The sequence below is a fragment of the Leptodactylus fuscus genome, chromosome 4 (genome assembly GCF_031893055.1).
Source record: "Leptodactylus fuscus isolate aLepFus1 chromosome 4, aLepFus1.hap2, whole genome shotgun sequence".
NCBI lineage: Eukaryota > Metazoa > Chordata > Amphibia > Anura > Leptodactylidae > Leptodactylus > Leptodactylus fuscus.
The window spans coordinates 224,901,213-224,927,924 of NC_134268.1; the positions used below are offsets into that span (position 1 = coordinate 224,901,213).

A 26,712-nucleotide genomic window follows, 5' to 3' on the forward strand; every position below is an offset into this window, starting at 1 on the left:
ACTGTCTCTCTGTAAGCGCACTGTCTCTCTGTAAGCGCACTGTCTCTCTGTAAGCGCACTGTCTCTCTGTAAGCGCACTGTCTCTCTGTAAACGCACTGTCTCTCTGTAAGCGCACTGTCTCTCTGTAAGCGCACTGTCTCTCTGTAAGCACACTGTCTCTCTGTAAGCACACTGTCTCTCTCCTCTCAGTCTCTCTGTAAGCGCACTGTCTCTCTGTAAGCGCACTGTCTCTCTCCTCTCAGTCTCTCTGTAAACGCACTGTCTCTCTGTAAGCGCACTGTCTCTGTAAGCGCACTGTCTCTCTGTAAGCGCACTGTCTCTCTCCTCTCAGTCTCTCTGTAAACGCACTGTCTCTCTGTAAGCACACTGTCTCTCTCCTCTCAGTCTCTCTGTAAGCACACTGTCTCTCTCCTCTCAGTCTCTCTGTAAGCACACTGTCTCTCTGTAAGCGCACTGTCTCTCTGTAAACGCACTGTCTCTCTGTAAGCGCACTGTCTCTCTGTAAGCGCACTGTCTCTCTGTAAGCGCACTGTCTCTCTGTAAGCACACTGTCTCTCTCCTCTCAGTCTCTCTGTAAACGCACTGTCTCTCTGTAAACGCACTGTCTCTCTGTAAGCGCACTGTCTCTGTAAGCGCACTGTCTCTCTGTAAGCGCACTGTCTCTCTCCTCTCAGTCTCTCTGTAAACGCACTGTCTCTCTGTAAACGCACTGTCTCTCTGTAAGCGCACTGTCTCTCTGTAAGCGCACTGTCTCTCTGTAAGCGCACTGTCTCTCTGTAAGCGCACTGTCTCTCTGTAAGCGCACTGTCTCTCTGTAAGCACACTGTCTCTCTCCTCTCAGTCTCTCTGTAAGCGCACTGTCTCTCTCCTCTCAGTCTCTCTGTAAGCGCACTGTCTCTGTAAGCACACTGTCTCTCTCCTCTCAGTCTCTCTGTAAGCGCACTGTCTCTCTCCTCTCAGTCTCTCTGTAAGCGCACTGTCTCTCTGTAAAAGCACTGTCTCTCTGTAAACGCACTGTCTCTCTGTAAGCGCACTGTCTCTCTGTAAGCACACTGTCTCTCTGTAAGCACACTGTCTCTCTCCTCTCAGTCTCTCTGTAAGCGCACTGTCTCTCTGTAAGCACACTGTCTCTCTGTAAGCACACTGTCTCTCTCCTCTCAGTCTCTCTGTAAGCGCACTGTCTCTCTCCTCTCAGTCTCTCTGTAAGCACACTGTCTCTCTCCTCTCAGTCTCTCTGTAAGCGCACTGTCTCTCTGTAAGCGCACTGTCTCTCTGTAAACGCACTGTCTCTCTGTAAGCGCACTGTCTCTCTGTAAGCGCACTGTCTCTCTGTAAGCACACTGTCTCTCTGTAAGCACACTGTCTCTCTGTAAGCGCACTGTCTCTCTGTAAGCACACTGTCTCTCTCCTCTCAGTCTCTCTGTAAGCGCACTGTCTCTCTGTAAGCGCACTGTCTCTCTGTAAGCGCACTGTCTCTCTGTAAGCGCACTGTCTCTCTGTAAGCGCACTGTCTCTCTGTAAGCGCACTGTCTCTCTGTAAGCGCACTGTCTCTCTGTAAGCACACTGTCTCTCTCCTCTCAGTCTCTCTGTAAGCGCACTGTCTCTCTGTAAGCGCATTGTCTCTCTGCCCCAGTCTCTCTGTAAGCGCACTGTCTCTCTGTAAGCGCACTGTCTCTCTCCTCTCAGTCTCTCTGTAAACGCACTGTCTCTCTGTAAACGCACTGTCTCTCTGTAAGCGCACTGTCTCTCTGTAAGCGCACTGTCTCTCTGTAAGCGCACTGTCTCTCTGTAAGCGCACTGTCTCTCTCCTCTCAGTCTCTCTGTAAACGCACTGTCTCTCTGTAAGCGCACTGTCTCTCTGTAAGCGCACTGTCTCTCTGTAAGCGCACTGTCTCTCTCCTCTCAGTCTCTCTGTAAGCGCACTGTCTCTCTGTAAGCGCACTGTCTCTCTGTAAGCACACTGTCTCTCTCCTCTCAGTCTCTCTGTAAGCACACTGTCTCTCTGTAAGCACACTGTCTCTCTCCTCTCAGTCTCTCTGTAAGCGCACTGTCTCTCTGTAAGCACACTGTCTCTCTCCTCTCAGTCTCTCTGTAAGCGCACTGTCTCTCTGTAAGCGCACTGTCTCTCTGTAAGCGCACTGTCTCTCTGTAAGCGCACTGTCTCTCTGTAAGCGCACTGTCTCTCTCCTCTCAGTCTCTCTGTAAGCGCACTGTCTCTCTGTAAGCGCACTGTCTCTCTGCCCCAGTCTCTCTGTAAGCGCACTGTCTCTCTGTAAGCGCACTGTCTCTCTGTAAGCGCACTGTCTCTCTGTAAGCACACTGTCTCTCTGTAAGCACACTGTCTCTCTGTAAGCACACTGTCTCTCCTCTCAGTCTGTCTGTAAGCGCACTGTCTCTCTCCTCTCAGTCTCTCTGTAAGCGCACTGTCTCTCTGTAAGCGTACTGTCTCTCTGTAAGCACACTGTCTCTCTCCTCTCAGTCTCTCTGTAAGCGCACTGTCTCTCTGTAAGCGCACTGTCTCTCTGTAAGCGCACTGTCTCTCTGTAAGCACACTGTCTCTCTGTAAGCACACTGTCTCTCTCCTCTGTCTCTCTGTAAGCGCACTGTCTCTCTGTAAGCACACTGTCTCTCTCCTCTCAGTCTCTCTGTAAGCGCACTGTCTCTCTGTAAGCGCACTGTCTCTCTGTAAACGCACTGTCTCTCTGTAAGCGCACTGTCTCTCTGTAAGCGCACTGTCTCTCTGTAAGCACACTGTCTCTCTGTAAGCACACTGTCTCTCTCCTCTCAGTCTCTCTGTAAGCGCACTGTCTCTCTGTAAGCGCACTGTCTCTCTCCTCTCAGTCTCTCTGTAAACGCACTGTCTCTCTGTAAGCGCACTGTCTCTGTAAGCGCACTGTCTCTCTCCTCTCAGTCTCTCTGTAAACGCACTGTCTCTCTGTAAGCACACTGTCTCTCTCCTCTCAGTCTCTCTGTAAGCACACTGTCTCTCTCCTCTCAGTCTCTCTGTAAGCGCACTGTCTCTCTGTAAGCGCACTGTCTCTCTGTAAGCGCACTGTCTCTCTGTAAGCGCACTGTCTCTCTGTAAGCGCACTGTCTCTCTGTAAGCGCACTGTCTCTCTGTAAGCACACTGTCTCTCTCCTCTCAGTCTCTCTGTAAGCGCACTGTCTCTCTGTAAGCGCACTGTCTCTCTCCTCTCAGTCTCTCTGTAAACGCACTGTCTCTCTGTAAACGCACTGTCTCTCTGTAAGCGCACTGTCTCTCTGTAAGCGCACTGTCTCTCTGTAAGCGCACTGTCTCTCTCCTCTCAGTCTCTCTGTAAACGCACTGTCTCTCTGTAAACGCACTGTCTCTGTAAGCGCACTGTCTCTCTGTAAGCGCACTGTCTCTCTGTAAGCGCACTGTCTCTCTGTAAGCGCACTGTCTCTCTGTAAGCGCACTGTCTCTCTGTAAGCACACTGTCTCTCTGTAAGCACACTGTCTCTCTCCTCTCAGTCTCTCTGTAAGCGCACTGTCTCTCTCCTCTCAGTCTCTCTGTAAGCGCACTGTCTCTCTGTAAGCACACTGTCTCTCTCCTCTCAGTCTCTCTGTAAGCGCACTGTCTCTCTCCTCTCAGTCTCTCTGTAAGCGCACTGTCTCTCTGTAAGCGCACTGTCTCTCTGTAAACGCACTGTCTCTCTGTAAGCGCACTGTCTCTCTGTAAGCACACTGTCTCTCTGTAAGCACACTGTCTCTCTCCTCTCAGTCTCTCTGTAAGCACACTGTCTCTCTGTAAGCACACTGTCTCTCTGTAAGCACACTGTCTCTCTCCTCTCAGTCTCTCTGTAAGCGCACTGTCTCTCTGTAAGCGCACTGTCTCTCTCCTCTCAGTCTCTCTGTAAGCACACTGTCTCTCTCCTCTCAGTCTCTCTGTAAGCGCACTGTCTCTCTGTAAGCGCACTGTCTCTCTGTAAACGCACTGTCTCTCTGTAAACGCACTGTCTCTCTGTAAGCGCACTGTCTCTCTGTAAGCGCACTGTCTCTCTGTAAGCGCACTGTCTCTCTGTAAGCACACTGTCTCTCTGTAAGCACACTGTCTCTCTGTAAGCACACTGTCTCTCTGTAAGCGCACTGTCTCTCTGTAAGCGCACTGTCTCTCTCCTCTCAGTCTCTCTGTAAGCGCACTGTCTCTCTGTAAGCGCACTGTCTCTCTCCTCTCAGTCTCTCTGTAAACGCACTGTCTCTCTGTAAACGCACTGTCTCTCTGTAAGCGCACTGTCTCTCTCCTCTCAGTCTCTCTGTAAACGCACTGTCTCTCTGTAAACGCACTGTCTCTCTGTAAACGCACTGTCTCTGTAAGCGCACTGTCTCTCTGTAAGCGCACTGTCTCTCTGTAAGCGCACTGTCTCTCTGTAAGCGCACTGTCTCTCTGTAAGCGCACTGTCTCTCTGTAAGCGCACTGTCTCTCTCCTCTCAGTCTCTCTGTAAACGCACTGTCTCTCTGTAAACGCACTGTCTCTCTGTAAGCACACTGTCTCTCTGTAAGCACACTGTCTCTCTCCTCTCAGTCTCTCTGTAAACGCACTGTCTCTCTGTAAACGCACTGTCTCTCTGTAAACGCACTGTCTCTCTGTAAGCGCACTGTCTCTCTGTAAGCGCACTGTCTCTCTGTAAGCGCACTGTCTCTCTGTAAGCGCACTGTCTCTCTGTAAGCACACTGTCTCTCTCCTCTCAGTCTCTCTGTAAGCACACTGTCTCTCTGTAAGCACACTGTCTCTCTCCTCTCAGTCTCTCTGTAAGCGCACTGTCTCTCTGTAAGCACACTGTCTCTCTGTAAGCACACTGTCTCTCTGTAAGCGCACTGTCTCTCTGTAAGCACACTGTCTCTCTGTAAGCACACTGTCTCTCTCCTCTCAGTCTCTCTGTAAGCGCACTGTCTCTCTGTAAGCGCACTGTCTCTCTGCCCCAGTCTCTCTGTAAGCGCACTGTCTCTCTGTAAGCGCACTGTCTCTCTGTAAGCGCACTGTCTCTCTGTAAGCACACTGTCTCTCTGTAAGCACACTGTCTCTCTGTAAGCACACTGTCTCTCTGTAAGCACACTGTCTCTCTCCTCTCAGTCTCTCTGTAAGCGCACTGTCTCTCTCCTCTCAGTCTCTCTGTAAGCGCACTGTCTCTGTAAGCACACTGTCTCTCTCCTCTCAGTCTCTCTGTAAGCGCACTGTCTCTCTGTAAGCGCACTGTCTCTCTGTAAGCGCACTGTCTCTCTGTAAGCGCACTGTCTCTCTGTAAGCACACTGTCTCTCTCCTCTCAGTCTCTCTGTAAGCGCACTGTCTCTCTGTAAGCGCACTGTCTCTCTGCCCCAGTCTCTCTGTAAGCGCACTGTCTCTCTGTAAGCACACTGTCTCTCTCCTCTCAGTCTCTCTGTAAGCACACTGTCTCTGTAAGCACACTGTCTCTCTCCTCTCAGTCTCTCTGTAAGCGCACTGTCTCTCTGTAAGCGCACTGTCTCTCTGTAAGCGCACTGTCTCTCTGTAAGCACACTGTCTCTCTGTAAGCACACTGTCTCTCTCCTCTCAGTCTCTCTGTAAGCGCACTGTCTCTCTGTAAGCGCACTGTCTCTCTGCCCCAGTCTCTCTGTAAGCGCACTATCTCTCTGTAAGCGCACTGTCTCTCTGTAAGCGCACTGTCTCTGTCTCTCTCATTATTAGACCGCCCTGCAGTGCACATGATAATAATAAGCCTCAGTGTCCTGTGTGTACAGATCAGGGGCCGTCGTCTGTTCACGTTGGAGCTCAATGCCATGGAATTCTATGGAAATCAGAGGAAGAGATCTCCTGGAAGCAGAGACAGCTGAGAGGTGAGAGCGCTGCGCAGAGACAGCTGAGAGGTGAGAGCGCTGCACAGTGACAGTCTTATCTCTCCACAAAGCTAGAACATCAGATGAATTATTATTATCCAGCTCTGCTGTGAGATAAATGTCTTACTAGCTGCTCTCCTGTATCTCTCTGCTCTAGGTATCCTCACTCCTTTGCTCTCCATAGACTTCAGTGTACAGTGCGCTGTCCATGTATATGGGACTGTGTATGGGCGGGACCAGTGAGCGCAGCGCACAACTACAGTCAGTAAGCAGCTAAAGAGACAGGCGCGGGAGAGGAGAAGGTTTATTACAGTCACCTGCACTACCGATTTATCAGGTAAGAATAGAGAAGAGACGTTGCTGCTGCTGCTGCTGCGCACCTTTCCATAATTAGTGACAGTTCATTAGGGGACAGGTGATCACAGTGATAACGCCACGAACATACAGGCTGACCAGACCCCTCCTGACTGCTGACAGACCCCCCTGACTGCTGACAGACCCCCCCCGACTGCTGACAGACCCCCCCCGACTGCTAACAGACCCCCCCCCGACTGCTGACAGACCCCCCTGACTGCTGACAGACCCCCCCCGACTGCTGACAGACCCCCCCCGACTGCTAACAGACCCCCCCCGACTGCTGACAGACCCCCTGGCTGCTGACAGACCCCCTGACTGCAGAAAGACCCCCCCGACTGCTGAAAGACCCCCTGACTGCTGACAGACCCCCCCCCCCCGACTGCTGACAGACCCCCCTGACTGCTGACAGACCCCCCCTGACTGCTGACAGACCCCCCCCCCCTCCCGACTGCTGACAGACCCCCCTGACTGCTGACAGACCCCCCCTGACTGCTGACAGACCCCCCCCCCTGACTGCTGACAGACCCCACTGACTGCTGACAGACCCCGACTGCAGAAAGACCCCCGCGACTGCTGACAGACCCAATGTCACCAATCACAGCTCTCTCTCACACTCTCTCCTGTATACTGTACTGTCTCTCACACTCTCTCCTGTATACTGTACTGTCTCTCTCTCACACTCTCTCCTGTATACTGTACTGTCTCTCTCACACTCTCTCCTGTATACTGTACTGTCTCTCTCACACTCTCTCCTGTATACTGTACTGTCTCTCTCACACTCTCTCCTGTATACTGTACTGTCTCTCACACTCTCTCCTGTATACTGTACTGTCTCTCACACTCTCTCCTGTATACTGTACTGTCTCTCACACTCTCTCCTATATACTGTACTGTCTCTCTCACACTCTCTCCTGTATACTGTACTGTCTCTCTCTCACACTCTCTCCTGTATACTGTACTGTCTCTCTCACACTCTCTTCTGTATACTGTACTGTCTCTCTCACACTCTCTCCTGTATACTGTACTGTCTCTCTCACACTCTCTCCTGTATACTGTACTGTCTCTCTCACACTCTCTCCTGTATACTGTACTGTCTCTCTCACACTCTCTCCTGTATACTGTACTGTGTCTCACACTCTCTCCTGTATACTGTACTGTCTCTCTCTCACACTCTCTCCTGTATACTGTACTGTCTCTCTCACACTCTCTCCTGTATACTGTACTGTCTCTCTCACACTCTCTCCTGTATACTGTACTGTCTCTCACACTCTCCTGTATACTGTACTGTCTCTCTCACACTCTCTCCTGTATACTGTACTGTCTCTCTCTCACACTCTCTTCTGTATACTGTACTGTCTCTCTCACACTCTCTCCTGTATACTGTACTGTGTCTCACACTCTCTCCTGTATACTGTACTGTCTCTCTCACACTCTCTCCTGTATACTGTACTGTGTCTCACACTCTCTCCTGTATACTGTACTGTCTCTCTCACACTCTCTCCTGTATACTGTACTGTCTCTCTCTCACACTCTCTTCTGTATACTGTACTGTCTCTCTCACACTCTCTCCTGTATACTGTACTGTCTCTCTCACACTCTCCTGTATACTGTACTGTCTCTCACACTCTCTCCTGTATACTGTACTGTCTCTCTCACACTCTCTCCTGTATACTGTACTGTCTCTCTCTCACACTCTCTCCTGTATACTGTACTGTCTCTCTCACACTCTCTCCTGTATACTGTACTGTCTCTCTCACACTCTCTCCTGTATACTGTACTGTCTCTCTCACACTCTCTCCTGTATACTGTACTGTCTCTCTCACACTCTCTCCTGTATACTGTACTGTCTCTCTCACACTCTCTCCTGTATACTGTACTGTCTCTCTCACACTCTCTCCTGTATACTGTACTGTCTCTCTCACACTCTCTCCTGTATACTGTACTGTCTCTCTCACACTCTCTCCTGTATACTGTACTGTCTCTCTCTCACACTCTCTCCTGTATACTGTACTGTCTCTCTCACACTCTCTCCTGTATACTGTACTGTCTCTCTCACACTCTCTCCTGTATACTGTACTGTCTCTCTCACACTCTCCTGTATACTGTACTGTCTCTCTCACACTCTCCTGTATACTGTACTGTCTCTCTCACACTCTCTCCTGTATACTGTACTGTCTCTCACACTCTCTTCTGTATACTGTCTCTCTCACACTCTCTCCTGTATACTGTACTGTCTCTCACACTCTCTTCTGTATACTGTCTCTCTCACACTCTCTCCTGTATACTGTACTGTCTCTCTCACACTCTCTTCTGTATACTGTCTCTCTCACACTCTCTCCTGTATACTGTACTGTCTCTCTCACACTCTCTTCTGTATACTGTCTCTCTCACACTCTCTCCTGTATACTGCACTGTCTCTCACACTCTCTCCTGTATACTGTACTGTCTCTCTCACACTCTCTCCTGTATACTGTACTGTCTCTCTCACACTCTCTCCTGTATACTGTACTGTCTCTCTCACACTCTCTCCTGTATACTGTACTGTCTCTCTCACACTCTCTTCTGTATACTGTACTGTCTCTCTCTCACACTCTCTCCTGTATACTGTACTGTCTCTCTCTCACACTCTCTCCTGTATACTGTACTGTCTCTCACACTCTCTCCTGTATACTGTACTGTCTCTCTCACACTCTCTCCTGTATACTGTACTGTCTCTCACACTCTCTCCTGTATACTGTACTGTCTCTCTCTCACACTCTCTCCTGTATACTGTACTGTCTCTCTCTCACACTCTCTCCTGTATACTGTACTGTCTCTCACACTCTCTCCTGTATACTGTACTGTCTCTCACACTCTCTCCTGTATACTGTACTGTCTCTCACACTCTCTCCTGTATACTGTACTGTGTCTCACACTCTCTCCTGTATACTGTACTGTCTCTCTCACACTCTCTCCTGTATACTGTACTGTGTCTCACACTCTCTCCTGTATACTGTACTGTCTCTCTCACACTCTCTCCTGTATATTGTACTGTCTCTCTCACACTCTCTCCTGTATACTGTACTGTCTCTCTCACACTCTCTCCTGTATATTGTACTGTCTCTCTCACACTCTCTCCTGTATACTGTACTGTCTCTCTCACACTCTCTCCTGTATACTGTACTGTCTCTCACACTCTCTCCTGTATACTGTACTGTCTCTCACACTCTCTCCTGTATACTGTACTGTCTCTCTCTCACACTCTCTCCTGTATACTGTACTGTCTCTCTCACACTCTCTCCTGTATACTGTACTGTCTCTCTCTCACACTCTCTCCTGTATACTGTACTGTCTCTCACACTCTCTCCTGTATACTGTACTGTCTCTCTCACACTCTCTCCTGTATACTGTACTGTGTCTCACACTCTCTCCTGTATACTGTACTGTCTCTCTCTCACACTCTCTCCTGTATACTGTACTGTCTCTCTCACACTCTCTCCTGTATATTGTACTGTCTCTCTCACACTCTCTCCTGTATACTGTACTGTCTCTCTCACACTCTCTCCTGTATATTGTACTGTCTCTCTCACACTCTCTCCTGTATACTGTACTGTCTCTCACACACTCTCTCCTGTATACTGTACTGTCTCTCTCTCACACTCTCTCCTGTATACTGTACTGTCTCTCTCACACTCTCTCCTGTATACTGTACTGTCTCTCTCTCACACTCTCTCCTGTATACTGTACTGTCTCTCTCACACTCTCTCCTGTATACTGTACTGTCTCTCACACTCTCTCCTGTATACTGTACTGTCTCTCACACTCTCTCCTGTATACTGTACTGTCTCTCACACTCTCTCCTGTATACTGTACTGTCTCTCACACTCTCTCCTGTATACTGTACTGTCTCTCACACTCTCTCCTGTATACTGTACTGTCTCTCTCACACTCTCTCCTGTATACTGTACTGTCTCTCTCACACTCTCTCCTGTATACTGTACTGTCTCTCTCACACTCTCTCCTGTATACTGTACTGTCTCTCTCACACTCTCTCCTGTATACTGTACTGTCTCTCTCACACTCTCTCCTGTATACTGTACTGTCTCTCTCACACTCTCTCCTGTATACTGTACTGTCTCTCTCACACTCTCTCCTGTATACTGTACTGTCTCTCTCACACTCTCTCCTGTATACTGTACTGTGTCTCACACTCTCTCCTGTATACTGTACTGTGTCTCACACTCTCTCCTGTATACTGTACTGTCTCTCTCACACTCTCTCCTGTATACTGTACTGTCTCTCACACTCTCTCCTGTATACTGTACTGTCTCTCACACTCTCTCCTGTATACTGTACTGTCTCTCTCACACTCTCTCCTGTATACTGTACTGTCTCTCTCTCACACTCTCTCCTGTATACTGTACTGTCTCTCTCACACTCTCTTCTGTATACTGTACTGTCTCTCTCACACTCTCTCCTGTATACTGTACTGTCTCTCTCACACTCTCTCCTGTATACTGTACTGTCTCTCTCACACTCTCTCCTGTATACTGTACTGTCTCTCTCACACTCTCTCCTGTATACTGTACTGTCTCTCTCACACTCTCTCCTGTATACTGTACTGTCTCTCACACTCTCTCCTGTATACTGTACTGTCTCTCTCACACTCTCTCCTGTATACTGTACTGTCTCTCTCACACTCTCTCCTGTATACTGTACTGTCTCTCTCACACTCTCTCCTGTATACTGTACTGTCTCTCTCACACTCTCTCCTGTATACTGTACTGTCTCTCTCACACTCTCTCCTGTATACTGTACTGTCTCTCTCACACTCTCTCCTGTATACTGTACTGTCTCTCTCACACTCTCTCCTGTATACTGTACTGTCTCTCTCACACTCTCTCCTGTATACTGTACTGTCTCTCTCACACTCTCTCCTGTATACTGTACTGTCTCTCACACTCTCTCCTGTATACTGTACTGTCTCTCTCACACTCTCTCCTGTATACTGTACTGTCTCTCTCACACTCTCTCCTGTATACTGTACTGTCTCTCTCACACTCTCTTCTGTATACTGTACTGTCTCTCTCACACTCTCTCCTGTATACTGTACTGTCTCTCTCACACTCTCTTCTGTATACTGTACTGTCTCTCTCACACTCTCTCCTGTATACTGTACTGTCTCTCTCACACTCTCTCCTGTATACTGTACTGTCTCTCACACTCTCTCCTGTATACTGTACTGTCTCTCTCACACTCTCTCCTGTATACTGTACTGTCTCTCTCACACTCTCTTCTGTATACTGTACTGTCTCTCACACTGTCTCCTGTATACTGTACTGTCTCTCTCACACTCTCTCCTGTATACTGTACTGTCTCTCTCACACTCTCTCCTGTATACTGTACTGTCTCTCTCACACTCTCTCCTGTATACTGTACTGTCTCTCTCACACTGTCTCCTGTATACTGTACTGTCTCTCTCACACTCTCTCCTGTATACTGTACTGTCTCTCTCACACTCTCTCCTGTATACTGTACTGTCTCTCTCACACTCTCTCCTGTATACTGTACTGTCTCTCTCACACTCTCTTCTGTATACTGTACTGTCTCTCACACTCTCTTCTGTATACTGTACTGTCTCTCTCACACTCTCTCCTGTATACTGTACTGTCTCTCTCACACTCTCTCCTGTATACTGTACTGTCTCTCTCACACTCTCTCCTGTATACTGTACTGTCTCTCTCACACTCTCTTCTGTATACTGTACTGTCTCTCACACTGTCTCCTGTATACTGTACTGTCTCTCTCACACTCTCTCCTGTATACTGTACTGTCTCTCTCACACTCTCTCCTGTATACTGTACTGTCTCTCTCACACTCTCTCCTGTATACTGTACTGTCTCTCACACTCTCTCCTGTATACTGTACTGTCTCTCTCACACTCTCTCCTGTATACTGTACTGTCTCTCTCACACTCTCTCCTGTATACTGTACTGTCTCTCTCACACTCTCTCCTGTATACTGTACTGTCTCTCTCACACTCTCTCCTGTATACTGTACTGTCTCTCTCTCACACTCTCTCCTGTATACTGTACTGTCTCTCTCACACTCTCTCCTGTATACTGTACTGTCTCTCACACTCTCTCCTGTATACTGTACTGTCTCTCACACTCTCTCCTGTATACTGTACTGTCTCTCACACTCTCTCCTGTATACTGTACTGTCTCTCTCACACTCTCTCCTGTATACTGTACTGTCTCTCTCACACTCTCTCCTGTATACTGTACTGTCTCTCTCACACTCTCTCCTGTATACTGTACTGTCTCTCACACTGTCTCCTGTATACTGTACTGTCTCTCTCACACTCTCTCCTGTATACTGTACTGTCTCTCTCACACTCTCTTCTGTATACTGTACTGTCTCTCACACTCTCTCCTGTATACTGTACTGTGTCTCACACTCTCTCCTGTATACTGTACTGTCTCTCTCACACTCTCTCCTGTATACTGTACTGTCTCTCTCACACTCTCTCCTGTATACTGTACTGTCTCTCTCACACTCTCTCCTGTATACTGTACTGTCTCTCTCACACTCTCTCCTGTATACTGTACTGTCTCTCTCACACTGTCTCCTGTATACTGTACTGTCTCTCTCACACTCTCTCCTGTATACTGTACTGTGTCACAGTCGGTGTCTGTCTCTCACACTCTCTTCTGTGGTCTCTCGCTTCCTTAGTGGGTTCTATCTGTTTTCCGGAGGTCTCAGGTAATCTCTGCTCTGATTAGTGGATGTCGCTGTAAATTATTCTAATCTGTCATTTGATTGGTGATTGTAATGATATCTCCGCCTTCTCTCGATCCTCATTGGTGAGTGATGATGTAAGCCCCGCCCTCGCTCCATCTTGCTGTTACTCCTCTTCCTCTTTCTTCTTATTCTCAGCCAAAGAGCGAAGAGAATGTCATCTCTGTGTTCTGATTGGACAAGGACCTTGTGACGTAGGTTTTTTTTTTTTTTACTATAGCTCCGCCCATTTTACGTTCTGCATTTTAAACCACAAGCAACTTTATTGCTATCCCTCGGAGTGCACAGCCTGGTGGTGTGACGTCACGGTGTGTAGTTGTGTCAGTGCCGCGCGTGCTCCGTGTTCTCGTCCGTGTAGTCGCGGCCCCGCAGTCCTGTTGTGTCTAGTACGGAGATGCCGCAGCTTATTACTCACTGAGAGTCTCTTTACTTTACAGGGTGAAATACAGAAGCCCGGATGACGTCAGACAGAAGATTATTATATAATAGAAGGAGTAACGAGGCTTCTCCGGGGAGTTTTATATCAATAAAGATTTTATTACACTTGTGTTTTTTTCTTACTTATTGTTGGCTCAGTAGTGGCAGCTATCTGACAGACGGCGTCCATTACTAAGCTGGGGCTCAGTGTAAGGGAGCGTTCACACTACCATCGGTGTCCAACAACTCGTGTCTACTGCTAATGTCCAAAATCTTGTGCGGACATCGGGGCGTCTTTAGGCTTAGTTCACATGTGAAAAAAGCCTAGCTGATTTTGTCACTGATTTTTTAGCGTCGCTTTTTTTGGACACTGTTTTTTGCATTGGACACTGTTTTTGACGCTTTTTCAGTCACTGTTTTTTTGAAGCTTTTTTTTTTTTGCATTATACAAAAAAGTACATGATAAAAAAAAAAATGCTAGCGGTTTCAGTCGCTGTTTTTGCCAAAACAGCTGCAAAAATAAGCGACCAAAAACCGCTAGCGGTTTTTTCAGTGCCCCATAGACTCCTATTCATTTTTTCAGGCGTTAAACGCCTGAAGAAAGGTCATGTTGCTTCTTTTTCTGCTAGCAAAAAAAGCTAGCAATAAAAAAAGCTAGCAGAAAAAAAAAAAGCTAGCAATTCACATAGGGCTACATTTTATGGAGGCTGATTTGGCCGTGAAATCAGCTGTCAAAATCAGCGTCCATGTCCCCGTGTGAACTAGCCCTTTGGGAATGGACAGTTAAGGACAGGCACGGACAGTAAAAGACACCCCCGATGTCCATTTATATCAATGCAGAATGTCACGGACACAGCGAGCGCCCGCTGCTAATGTCTGTGCAAGATTTGAATGGACATTAACAGTGGGCACGAGCTGTCAGATACTGACGGTAGTGTGAACGCCTCCTTAGCCAGTAGAATGGCTAACACTAACCCCCCACTTATTACCCCGGTGCCCACCGCCACCAGAGGTACCGGAAAGAGCCAGATACCGTCAGACACTAACAATGCAGGACTAGGTGGCAGCAGGCTGGTATCATTACGCTGGGTTCACCCCTGCGTTCTTCTTTCCGTTCTGTGCTTTCCGTCTTCTGCATGCCAGAAGACGGAAACCACAGAGCGGGTCCGGCCGTGCGCGGCGGTGAGCGTTTTAGGCTCTCCACCGCGAAACCGGATTTTTTTATCCGGACACAGAGTACTGCATGTCCGACTCTGTGTCCCGATTATAAAACCCGGTTTCGCGGCGGAGAGCATAAAACGCTCACCAGCGCTCACGGCCGGACATCTCTCTCACCCATTCAAATGAAAGACTCCTGCAGGCTTCCGTCTCTTGCCTCTGTTTTATGCAGGAAACGTAAACCTGCAGAACGGACACCGGGCGCAGATGTGAATGAGCCCTAGGCTGACAACGGCCGAAATAAATGGCCCTGCCACCCGGATAGTGTCAGGCTGCTGCTGCTTGGTTTTGTATCTGGCTGGTTATGGAAAATAGGGGGGACCTCTGCTTTAGTGTAATAAATAAAATGTGTGGGGTCCCCCTATGTTCCATAACCAGCCAGATACGTTCCTCCCCGCTCCACAGAGCGCTATAAGGACGTTCCTGACTGAGTGTGAGCAACGCCCTTCTGACTGTAAAGTGTTACGGTACCGGGACCGCTAGCTCTTCACCCGGGGCACAGATCGGGAAAGCCGACAGTGCGCTGAACTCAGCAGTATATAGAACGGCCTGCGCCCGATCTGATGGAAGGCCCATTTCAAAAAGGTTTTACATTTACTTGAGAAAGGAGCCGAGAGCCCCGAGACGTTGTATCTGTCCTCAGTATTAGTCAGCCATTAATAGGGATCAGCTACTGGAGACTGGCAAGTGTATATATTACATTACATACATAGACCTATATATATTACATTACATACATAGACCTATATATATTACATTACATACATAGACCTATATATATATTACATTACATACATAGACCTATATATATTACATTACATACATAGACCTATATATATTACATTACATACATAGACCTATATATATATTACATTACATACATAGACCTATATATATTACATTACATACATAGACCTATATATATTACATTACATACATAGACCTATATATATATTACATTACATACATAGACCTATATATATTACATTACATACATAGACCTATATATATTACATTACATACATAGACCTATATATATTACATTACATACATAGACCTATATATATTACATTACATACATAGACCTATATATATATTACATTACATACATAGACCTATATATATTACATTACATACATAGACCTATATATATTACATTACATACATAGACCTATATATATTACATTACATACATAGACCTATATATATATTACATTACATACATAGACCTATATATATTACATTACATACATAGACCTATATATATATTACATTACATACATAGACCTATATATATTACATTACATACATAGACCTATATATATTACATTACATACATAGACCTATATATATTACATTACATACATAGACCTATATATATATTACATTACATACATAGACCTATATATATATTACATTACATACATAGACCTATATATATTACATTACATACATAGACCTATATATATATATTACATTACATACATAGACCTATATATATTACATTACATGGGCAGGTTATATATATATCTGCCATACGGTCTGTACATGGCGGTGACGCCGCCGCCTTACGTGTTTATTAGAACTTGCGCCACTTTCTTGTTGTAACTGATAATGGAAATATAAGGCAAATAATTACTGATATAGCGGTAAGTGCTGAGGTGTCAGTATATAGTATATAGTGACTGCAGGGAGGTCCATGGTCTGAGTGTATTGTATAGTTACTATAGGCAGGACCTCCTTACTGTCATGTCTGACCCCCTGAGGACTGTATCTAATCCCTGCCATGTCTGACCCCCTGAGGACTGTATCTAATCCCTGTCATGTCTGACCCCCTGAGGACTGTATCTAATCCCTGTCATGTCTGACCCCCTGAGGACTGTATCTAATCCCTGTCATGTCTGACCCCCTGAGGACTGTATCTAATCCCTGTCATGTCTGACCCCCTGAGGACTGTATCTAATCCCTGTCATGTCTGACCCTCTGAGGACTGTATCTAATCCCTGTCATGTCTGACCCCCTGAGGACTGTATCTAATCCCTGCCATGTCTGACCCCCTGAGGACTGTATCTAATCCCTGCCATGTCTGACCCCCTGAGGACTGTATCTAATCCCTGTCATGTCTGACCCCCTGAGGACTGTATCTAATCCCTGCCATGTCTGACCCTCTGAGGACTGTATCTAATCCCTGCCATGTCTGATCCTCTGAGGACTGTATCTAATCCCTGCCATGTCTGACCCCCTGAGGACTGTATCTAATCCCTGTCATGTCTGACCCCCTGAGGACTGTATCTAATCCCTGTCATGTCTGACCCCCTGAGGACTGTATCTAATCCCTGTCATGTCTGACCCCCTGAGGACTGTATCTAATCCCTGTCATGTCTGACCCCCTGAGGACTGTATCTAATCCCTGTCATGTCTGACCCTCTGAGGACTGTATCTAATCCCTGTCATGTCTGACCCCCTGAGGACTGTATCTAATCCCTGCCATGTCTGACCCCCTGAGGACTGTATCTAATCCCTGCCATGTCTGACCCCCTGAGGACTGTATCTAATCCCTGCCATGTCTGACCCCCTGAGGACTGTATCTAATCCCTGCCATGTCTGACCCCCTGAGGACTGTATCTAATCCCTGCCATGTCTGACCCCCTGAGGACTGTATCTAATCCCTGTCATGTCTGACCCCCTGAGGACTGTATCTAATCCCTGTCATGTCTGACCCCCTGAGGACTGTATCTAATCCCTGTCATGTCTGACCCTCTGAGGACTGTATCTAATCCCTGTCATGTCTGACCCCCTGAGGACTGTATCTAATCCCTGCCATGTCTGACCCCCTGAGGACTGTATCTAATCCCTGTCATGTCTGACCCTCTGAGGACTGTATCTAATCCCTGCCATGTCTGATCCTCTGAGGACTGTATCTAATCCCTGCCATGTCTGATCCTCTGAGGACTGTATCTAATCCCTGCCATGTCTGACCCCCTGAGGACTGTATCTAATCCCTGCCATGTCTGACCCTCTGAGGACTGTATCTAATCCCTGCCATGTCTGACCCCCTGAGGACTGTATCTAATCCCTGCCATGTCTGACCCTCTGAGGACTGTATCTAATCCCTGCCATGTCTGACCCCCTGAGGACTGTATCTAATCCCTGCCATGTCTGACCCCCTGAGGACTGTATCTAATCCCTGCCATGTCTGACCCCCTGAGGACTGTATCTAATCCCTGTCATGTCTGACCCCCTGAGGACTGTATCTAATCCCTGTCATGTCTGACCCCCTGAGGACTGTATCTAATCCCTGTCATGTCTGACCCCCTGAGGACTGTATCTAATCCCTGTCATGTCTGACCCCCTGAGGACTGTATCTAATCCCTGTCATGTCTGACCCTCTGAGGACTGTATCTAATCCCTGTCATGTCTGACCCCCTGAGGACTGTATCTAATCCCTGCCATGTCTGACCCCCTGAGGACTGTATCTAATCCCTGCCATGTCTGACCCCCTGAGGACTGTATCTAATCCCTGTCATGTCTGACCCCCTGAGGACTGTATCTAATCCCTGCCATGTCTGACCCTCTGAGGACTGTATCTAATCCCTGCCATGTCTGATCCTCTGAGGACTGTATCTAATCTCTGCCATGTCTGACCCCCTGAGGACTGTATCTAATCCCTGCCATGTCTGACCCCCTGAGGACTGTATCTAATCCCTGTCATGTCTGACCCTCTGAGGACTGTATCTAATCCCTGTCATGTCTGACCCCCTGAGGACTGTATCTAATCCCTGCCATGTCTGACCCCCTGAGGACTGTATCTAATCCCTGTCATGTCTGACCCTCTGAGGACTGTATCTAATCCCTGCTATGTCTGATCCTCTGAGGACTGTATCTAATCCCTGCCATGTCTGACCCCCTGAGGACTGTATCTAATCCCTGTCATGTCTGACCCCCTGAGGACTGTATCTAATCCCTGCCATGTCTGACCCTCTGAGGACTGTATCTAATCCCTGCCATGTCTGACCCCCTGAGGACTGTATCTAATCCCTGCCATGTCTGACCCTCTGAGGACTGTATCTAATCCCTGCCATGTCTGACCCCCTGAGGACTGTATCTAATCCCTGCCATGTCTGACCCTCTGAGGACTGTATCTAATCCCTGCCATGTCTGACCCTCTGAGGACTGTATCTAATCCCTGCCATGTCTGATCCTCTGAGGACTGTATCTAATCCCTGCCATGTCTGACCCCCTGAGGACTGTATCTAATCCCTGCCATGTCTGACCCCCTGAGGACTGTATCTAATCCCTCACACCTCCTCACAGACAGGGGGCGCACACGGTGTCAGAGTTGTACAGCTTTATCAGAAGGCTGAATGTACAATGTGTGGGGGATGGGAGTCCTGGGTGATACAGAGGGGTAACTAAGGGGTTAATCCCACAGCTCCGCCTCATCAAGATCCTTCAGTAATGAGTATAGGACACGATCTCGCAGCAGCTCTGGATGTGACTGGAGTATAGGACACGATCTCGCAGCAGCTCTGGATGTGACTGGAGTATAGGACAGGATCTCGCAGCAGCTCTGGATGTGACTGGAGTATAGGACAGGATCTCGCAGCAGCTCTGGATGTGACTGGAGTATAGGACACGATCTCGCAGCAGCTCTGGATGTGACTGGAGTATAGGACACGATCTCGCAGCAGCTCTGGATGTGACTGGAGTATAGGACACGATCTCGCAGCAGCTCTGGATGTGACTGGAGTATAGGACACGATCTCGCAGCAGCTCTGGATGTGACTGGAGTATAGGACACGATCTCGCAGCAGCTCTGGATGTGACTGGAGTATAGGACAAGATCTAGCAGCAGCTCTGGATGTGACTGGAGTATAGGACACGATCTCGCAGCAGCTCTGGATGTGACTGGAGTATAGGACACGATCTAACAGCAGCTCTGGATGTGGCTGGAGTATAGGACACGATCTCGCAGCAGCTCTGGATGTGACTGGAGTATAGGACACGATCTCGCAGCAGCTCTGGATGTGACTGGAGTATAGGACACGATCTCGCAGCAGCTCTGGATGTGACTGGAGTATAGGACACGATCTCGCAGCAGCTCTGGATGTGACTGGAGTATAGGACACGATCTCGCAGCAGCTCTGGATGTGACTGGAGTATAGGACACGATCTCGCAGCAGCTCTGGATGTGGCTGGAGTATAGGACACGATGTCGCAGCAGCTCTGGATGTGACTGGAGTATAGGACACGATCTAACAGCAGCTCTGGATGTGGCTGGAGTATAGGACACGATGTCGCAGCAGCTCTGGATGTGGCTGGAGTATAGGACACGATGTCGCAGCAGCTCTGGATGTGACTGGAGTATAGGACACGATCTCGCAGCAGCTCTGGATGTGGCTGGAGTATAGGACACGATGTCGCAGCAGCTCTGGATGTGACTGGAGTATAGGACACGATCTCGCAGCAGCTCTGGATGTGACTGGAGTATAGGACACAATGTCACAGCAGCTCTGGATGTGACTGGAGTATAGGACACGATGTCGCAGCAGCTCTGGATGTGACTGGAGTATAGGACATGATGTCACAGCAGCTCTGGATGTGACTGTAGTATAGGACACAATGTCACAGCAGCTCTGGATGTGACTGGAGTATAGGACAGGATCTCGCAGCAGCTCTGGATGTGACTGGAGTATAGGACACGATCTCGCAGCAGCTCTGGATGTGACTGGAGTATAGGACATGATGTCACAGCAGCTCTGGATGTGACTGTAGTATAGGACACAATGTCACAGCAGCTCTGGATGTGGCTGGAGTATAGGACAAGATCTCGCAGCAGCTCTGGATGTGACTGGAGTATAGGACACGATCTCGCAGCAGCTCTGGATGTGACTGGAGTATAGGACACGATCTCGCAGCAGCTCTGGATGTGACTGGAGTATAGGACACGATCTCGCAGCAGCTCTGGATGTGACTGGAGTATAGGACACGATCTCGCAGCAGCTCTGGATGTGACTGGAGTATAGGACAAGATCTAGCAGCAGCTCTGGATGTGACTGGAGTATAGGACACGATCTCGCAGCAGCTCTGGATGTGACTGGAGTATAGGACACGATCTAACAGCAGCTCTGGATGTGGCTGGAGTATAGGACACGATCTCGCAGCAGCTCTGGATGTGACTGGAGTATAGGACACGATCTCGCAGCAGCTCTGGATGTGACTGGAGTATAGGACACGATCTCGCAGCAGCTCTGGATGTGACTGGAGTATAGGACACGATCTCGCAGCAGCTCTGGATGTGACTGGAGTATAGGACACGATCTCGCAGCAGCTCTGGATGTGACTGGAGTATAGGACACGATCTCGCAGCAGCTCTGGATGTGGCTGGAGTATAGGACACGATGTCGCAGCAGCTCTGGATGTGACTGGAGTATAGGACACGATCTAACAGCAGCTCTGGATGTGGCTGGAGTATAGGACACGATGTCGCAGCAGCTCTGGATGTGGCTGGAGTATAGGACACGATGTCGCAGCAGCTCTGGATGTGACTGGAGTATAGGACACGATCTCGCAGCAGCTCTGGATGTGGCTGGAGTATAGGACACGATGTCGCAGCAGCTCTGGATGTGACTGGAGTATAGGACACGATCTCGCAGCAGCTCTGGATGTGACTGGAGTATAGGACACAATGTCACAGCAGCTCTGGATGTGACTGGAGTATAGGACACGATGTCGCAGCAGCTCTGGATGTGACTGGAGTATAGGACATGATGTCACAGCAGCTCTGGATGTGACTGTAGTATAGGACACAATGTCACAGCAGCTCTGGATGTGACTGGAGTATAGGACACGATCTCGCAGCAGCTCTGGATGTGACTGGAGTATAGGACACGATCTCGCAGCAGCTCTGGATGTGACTGGAGTATAGGACACGATCTCGCAGCAGCTCTGGATGTGACTGGAGTATAGGACACGATCTCGCAGCAGCTCTGGATGTGACTGGAGTATAGGACACGATCTCGCAGCAGCTCTGGATGTGACTGGAGTATAGGACACGATCTCGCAGCAGCTCTGGATGTGGCTGGAGTATAGGACACGATGTCGCAGCAGCTCTGGATGTGACTGGAGTATAGGACACGATCTCTCAGCAGCTCTGGATGTGACTGGAGTATAGGACACGATCTCGCAGCAGCTCTGGATGTGACTGGAGTATAGGACACGATCTCGCAGCAGCTCTGGATGTGACTGGAGTATAGGACACGATCTCGCAGCAGCTCTGGATATGACTGGAGTATAGGACACGATCTCGCAGCAGCTCTGGATGTGGCTGGAGTATAGGACAAGATCTCGCAGCAGCTCTGGATGTGACTGGAGTATAGGACACGATGTCGCAGCAGCTCTGGATGTGACTGGAGTATAGGACAAGATCTCGCAGCAGCTCTGGATGTGACTGGAGTATAGGACACGATCTCGCAGCAGCTCTGGATGTGACTGGAGTATAGGACACGATCTCGCAGCAGCTCTGGATGTGACTGGAGTATAGGACACGATCTCGCAGCAGCTCTGGATGTGACTGGAGTATAGGACACGATCTCGCAGCAGCTCTGGATGTGGCTGGAGTATAGGACACGATGTCGCAGCAGCTCTGGATGTGACTGGAGTATAGGACACGATCTAACAGCAGCTCTGGATGTGGCTGGAGTATAGGACACGATGTCGCATCAGCTCTGGATGTGGCTGGAGTATAGGACACGATGTCGCAGCAGCTCTGGATGTGACTGGAGTATAGGACACGATCTCGCAGCAGCTCTGGATGTGGCTGGAGTATAGGACACGATGTCGCAGCAGCTCTGGATGTGACTGGAGTATAGGACACGATCTCGCAGCAGCTCTGGATGTGACTGGAGTATAGGACACAATGTCACAGCAGCTCTGGATGTGACTGGAGTATAGGACACGATGTCGCAGCAGCTCTGGATGTGACTGGAGTATAGGACATGATGTCACAGCAGCTCTGGATGTGACTGTAGTATAGGACACAATGTCACAGCAGCTCTGGATGTGACTGGAGTATAGGACACGATCTCGCAGCAGCTCTGGATGTGACTGGAGTATAGGACACGATCTCGCAGCAGCTCTGGATGTGACTGGAGTATAGGACACGATCTCGCAGCAGCTCTGGATGTGACTGGAGTATAGGACACGATCTCGCAGCAGCTCTGGATGTGACTGGAGTATAGGACACGATCTCGCAGCAGCTCTGGATGTGACTGGAGTATAGGACACGATCTCGCAGCAGCTCTGGATGTGGCTGGAGTATAGGACACGATGTCGCAGCAGCTCTGGATGTGACTGGAGTATAGGACACGATCTCTCAGCAGCTCTGGATGTGACTGGAGTATAGGACACGATCTCGCAGCAGCTCTGGATGTGACTGGAGTATAGGACACGATCTCGCAGCAGCTCTGGATGTGACTGGAGTATAGGACACGATCTCGCAGCAGCTCTGGATATGACTGGAGTATAGGACACGATCTCGCAGCAGCTCTGGATGTGGCTGGAGTATAGGACAAGATCTCGCAGCAGCTCTGGATGTGACTGGAGTATAGGACACGATGTCGCAGCAGCTCTGGATGTGACTGGAGTATAGGACAAGATCTCGCAGCAGCTCTGGATGTGACTGGAGTATAGGACACGATGTCGCAGCAGCTCTGGATGTGGCTGGAGTATAGGACAAGATCTAGCAGCAGCTCTGGATGTGACTGGAGTATAGGACACGATGTCGCAGCAGCTCTGGATGTGACTGGAGTATAGGACACGATCTCGCAGCAGCTCTGGATGTGGCTGGAGTATAGGACACGATCTAGCAGCAGCTCTGGATGTGACTGGAGTATAGGACACGATCTAGCAGCAGCTCTGGATGTGACTGGAGTATGGACACGATGTCGCAGCAGCTCTGGATGTGACTGGAGTATAGGACACGATCTAACAGCAGCTCTGGATGTGGCTGGAGTATAGGACACGATGTCGCAGCAGCTCTGGATGTGGCTGGAGTATAGGACACGATCTCGCAGCAGCTCTGGATGTGACTGGAGTATAGGACACGATGTCGCAGCAGCTCTGGATGTGGCTGGAGTATAGGACACGATCTCGCAGCAGCTCTGGATGTGACTGGAGTATAGGACAAGATCTAGCAGCAGCTCTGGATGTGACTGGAGTATAGGACACGATCTCGCAGCAGCTCTGGATGTGACTGGAGTATAGGACACGATCTCGCAGCAGCTCTGGATGTGACTGGAGTATAGGACACGATCTCGCAGCAGCTCTGGATGTGACTGGAGTATAGGACACGATCTCGCAGCAGCTCTGGATGTGACTGGAGTATAGGACACGATCTCGCAGCAGCTCTGGATGTGACTGGAGTATAGGACATGATGTCACAGCAGCTCTGGATGTGACTGTAGTATAGGACACAATGTCACAGCAGCTCTGGATGTGACTGGAGTATAGGACACGATCTCGCAGCAGCTCTGGATGTGACTGGAGTATAGGACACGATCTCGCAGCAGCTCTGGATGTGACTGGAGTATAGGACACGATCTCGCAGCAGCTCTGGATGTGACTGGAGTATAGGACACGATCTCGCAGCAGCTCTGGATGTGACTGGAGTATAGGACACGATCTCGCAGCAGCTCTGGATGTGACTGGAGTATAGGACATGATGTCGCAGCAGCTCTGGATGTGACTGTAGTATAGGACACGATCTCGCAGCAGCTCTGGATGTGACTGGAGTATAGGACACAATGTCACAGCAGCGCTGGATGTGACTGGAGTATAAGACACGATGTCGCAGCAGCTCTGGATGTGACTGTAGTATAGGACACGATGTTGCAGCAGCTGTGGATGCAGGTGGAGTATAGGACATGATGTCGCAGCAGCTCTGGATGTGGCTGGAGTATAGGACACGATGTCGCAGCAGCTCTGGATGCAGGTGGAGTATAGGACACGATGTCGCAGCAGCTCTGGATGTGGTTGGAGTATAGGACACGATGTCGCAGCAGCTCTGGATGTGACTGGAGTATAGGACACGATGTCGCAGCAGCTCCGGATGTGACTGGAGTATAGGACACGATGTCGCAGCAGCTCTGGATGTGACTGGAGTATAGGACACGATCTAGCTGCAGCTCTGGATGCAGGTGGAGTATAGGACACGATGTCGCAGCAGCTCTGGATGCAGGTGGAGTATAGGACATGATGTCGCAGCAGCTCTGGATGTGGCTGGAGTATAGGACACGATGTTGCAGCAGCTCTGGATGCAGGTGGAGTATAGGACATGATGTCGCAGCAGCTCTGGATGTGACTGTAGTATAGGACACAATGTCACAGCAGCTCTGGATGTGACTGGAGTATAGGACACGATGTCGCAGCAGCTCTGGATGTGGCTGGAGTATAGGACATGATGTTGCTGCAGCTCTGGATGTGGCTGGAGTATAGGACATGATGTCGCTGCAGCTCTGGATGTGACTGTAGTATAGGACACGATCTCGCAGCAGCTCTGGATGTGACTGGAGTATAGGACACGATGTCGCTGCAGCTCTGGATGTGACTGGAGTATAGGACACCACATAAGACCTATGTTCCTGCCAGTTATGGGCTGTACGGTTGACTTCATGAGACGTCGCCATCTCTGCGGTTGCGGACGTAGAACATGTTCCTTATGCCCTGGTTGATGGCGGTGCGGCCTTTGGCCAGCGCCTCGTCTGCCATATCTTTAGGGAAGTAGTGGTGGAAGGCGTGCTGTATGGCGTGGACCCGCCGTGGGCTCAGGGGCATCTTTTGGTCGGTGCCATTGAAGTTGTGTCCGTACAGTTCCTCCTCAGTAAACAGGAGTTTGGCCAGCTGCCAGCCGAAAGGTCCTGGGTTATTAATGTCCACCTGTCGTCTGATGGACATGGCCAGGTCTTCGTCCACCCTCAGCTCCATGGCATGAGCGGGCACACTGGGGGAACTGATGACCATTACCGCCCCCTGCCAGTCACACTGGAAGCGCTGCTTTCTCCTGCGTTTGATGGCTGGGAATGGAGGGCAGAGAAGCAGAGGGTAGAGCTGTGAGATCATCGGTTGCTCTTCATCATCATCTTCCTCTTCTGTTTCCAGTTTCAGCGTTCTTGTGTGATTCTCAGTAGGTGGAGTCTGGCCAGACGGGGGCGCCGCACTCTGTTCCTCACACTTAATGTCTCCATGAAGAAACTCCATCATCTCATCCACCGTGTGGAAGCAGTAAACTTGCCGGGTCTGCGTGGCCACCTCGTTCTCCTGGTACCTGGTGCACAGATGATCCTCTAGGAGGCTCTCCTGCTTCACTGATGGACCAAGCCATGGTGGTCGATCTGCCCCGAGCTCCTGGACCTCCTGGAAGGAAAGGAAGAATCTGCTTTTATCTGACAGATGTAGCAATCTATGTGCACATCTATCCAGGTCTGAGGTTGTCTCCTATGTCTAGGTGTTAGGGGTCTGGAGGGGGGACAGAGGGGTCTGAAGGGGGACAGAGGGGTCAGGAGGGGGGACAGAGGGGTCTGGAGGGGGACAGAGGGGTCAGGAGGGGGACAGAGGGGTCTGGAGGGGGACAGAAGAGGACTGGAGGGGGGACAGAGGAGTCTGGAGGGGGACAGAGGGGACTGGAGGGGGGACAGAGGGGTCTGGAGGGGGACAGAGGGGTCTGGAGGAGGACAGAGGGGTCAGAAGGGGGGACAGAGGGGTCTGGAGGGGGAGCAGAGGGGTCAGGAGGGGGGACAGAGGGGTCTGGAGGGACAGAGGGGTCAGGAGGGGGGACAGAGGGGTCTGGAGGGACAGAGGGGTCAGGAGGGGGACAGAGGGGTCTTGAGGGGTAACAGAGGGGTCAGGAGGGGCGACAGAGGGGTCAGGAGGGGGACAGAGGGGTCAGGAGGGGGGACAGAGGGGTCTGGAGGAGGGCACAGGGGTCTGGAGGGGGACAGAGGGGTCTGGAGGAGGGCACAGGGGTCTGGAGGGGACAGAGGGGTCTGGAGGAGGGCACAGAGGTCTGGAGGGGGACAGAAGAGGACTGGAGGGGGGACAGAGGGGT

General features: G+C 49.6%; 1 protein-coding gene across 3 annotated transcripts in view; it reads right to left on the reverse strand.

Annotated features, from left to right (window-relative positions):
* LOC142201062 (uncharacterized) overlaps positions 1 to 12,931 on the reverse strand; it is a 54,116-nt gene extending 41,185 nt beyond the window's left edge. For 2 of the 3 annotated variants that reach the window (XM_075271891.1, XM_075271889.1), the window contains exon 1: positions 12,879 to 12,931. The gene's annotated coding sequence lies outside the window, so the exon portion shown is untranslated. Of the gene's footprint in view, positions 1 to 12,850 lie in introns of all 3 variants that reach the window. The other variant, XM_075271890.1, reaches the window with a different exon arrangement.
* Positions 12,932 to 26,712: the final 13,781 nt, after the last annotated feature.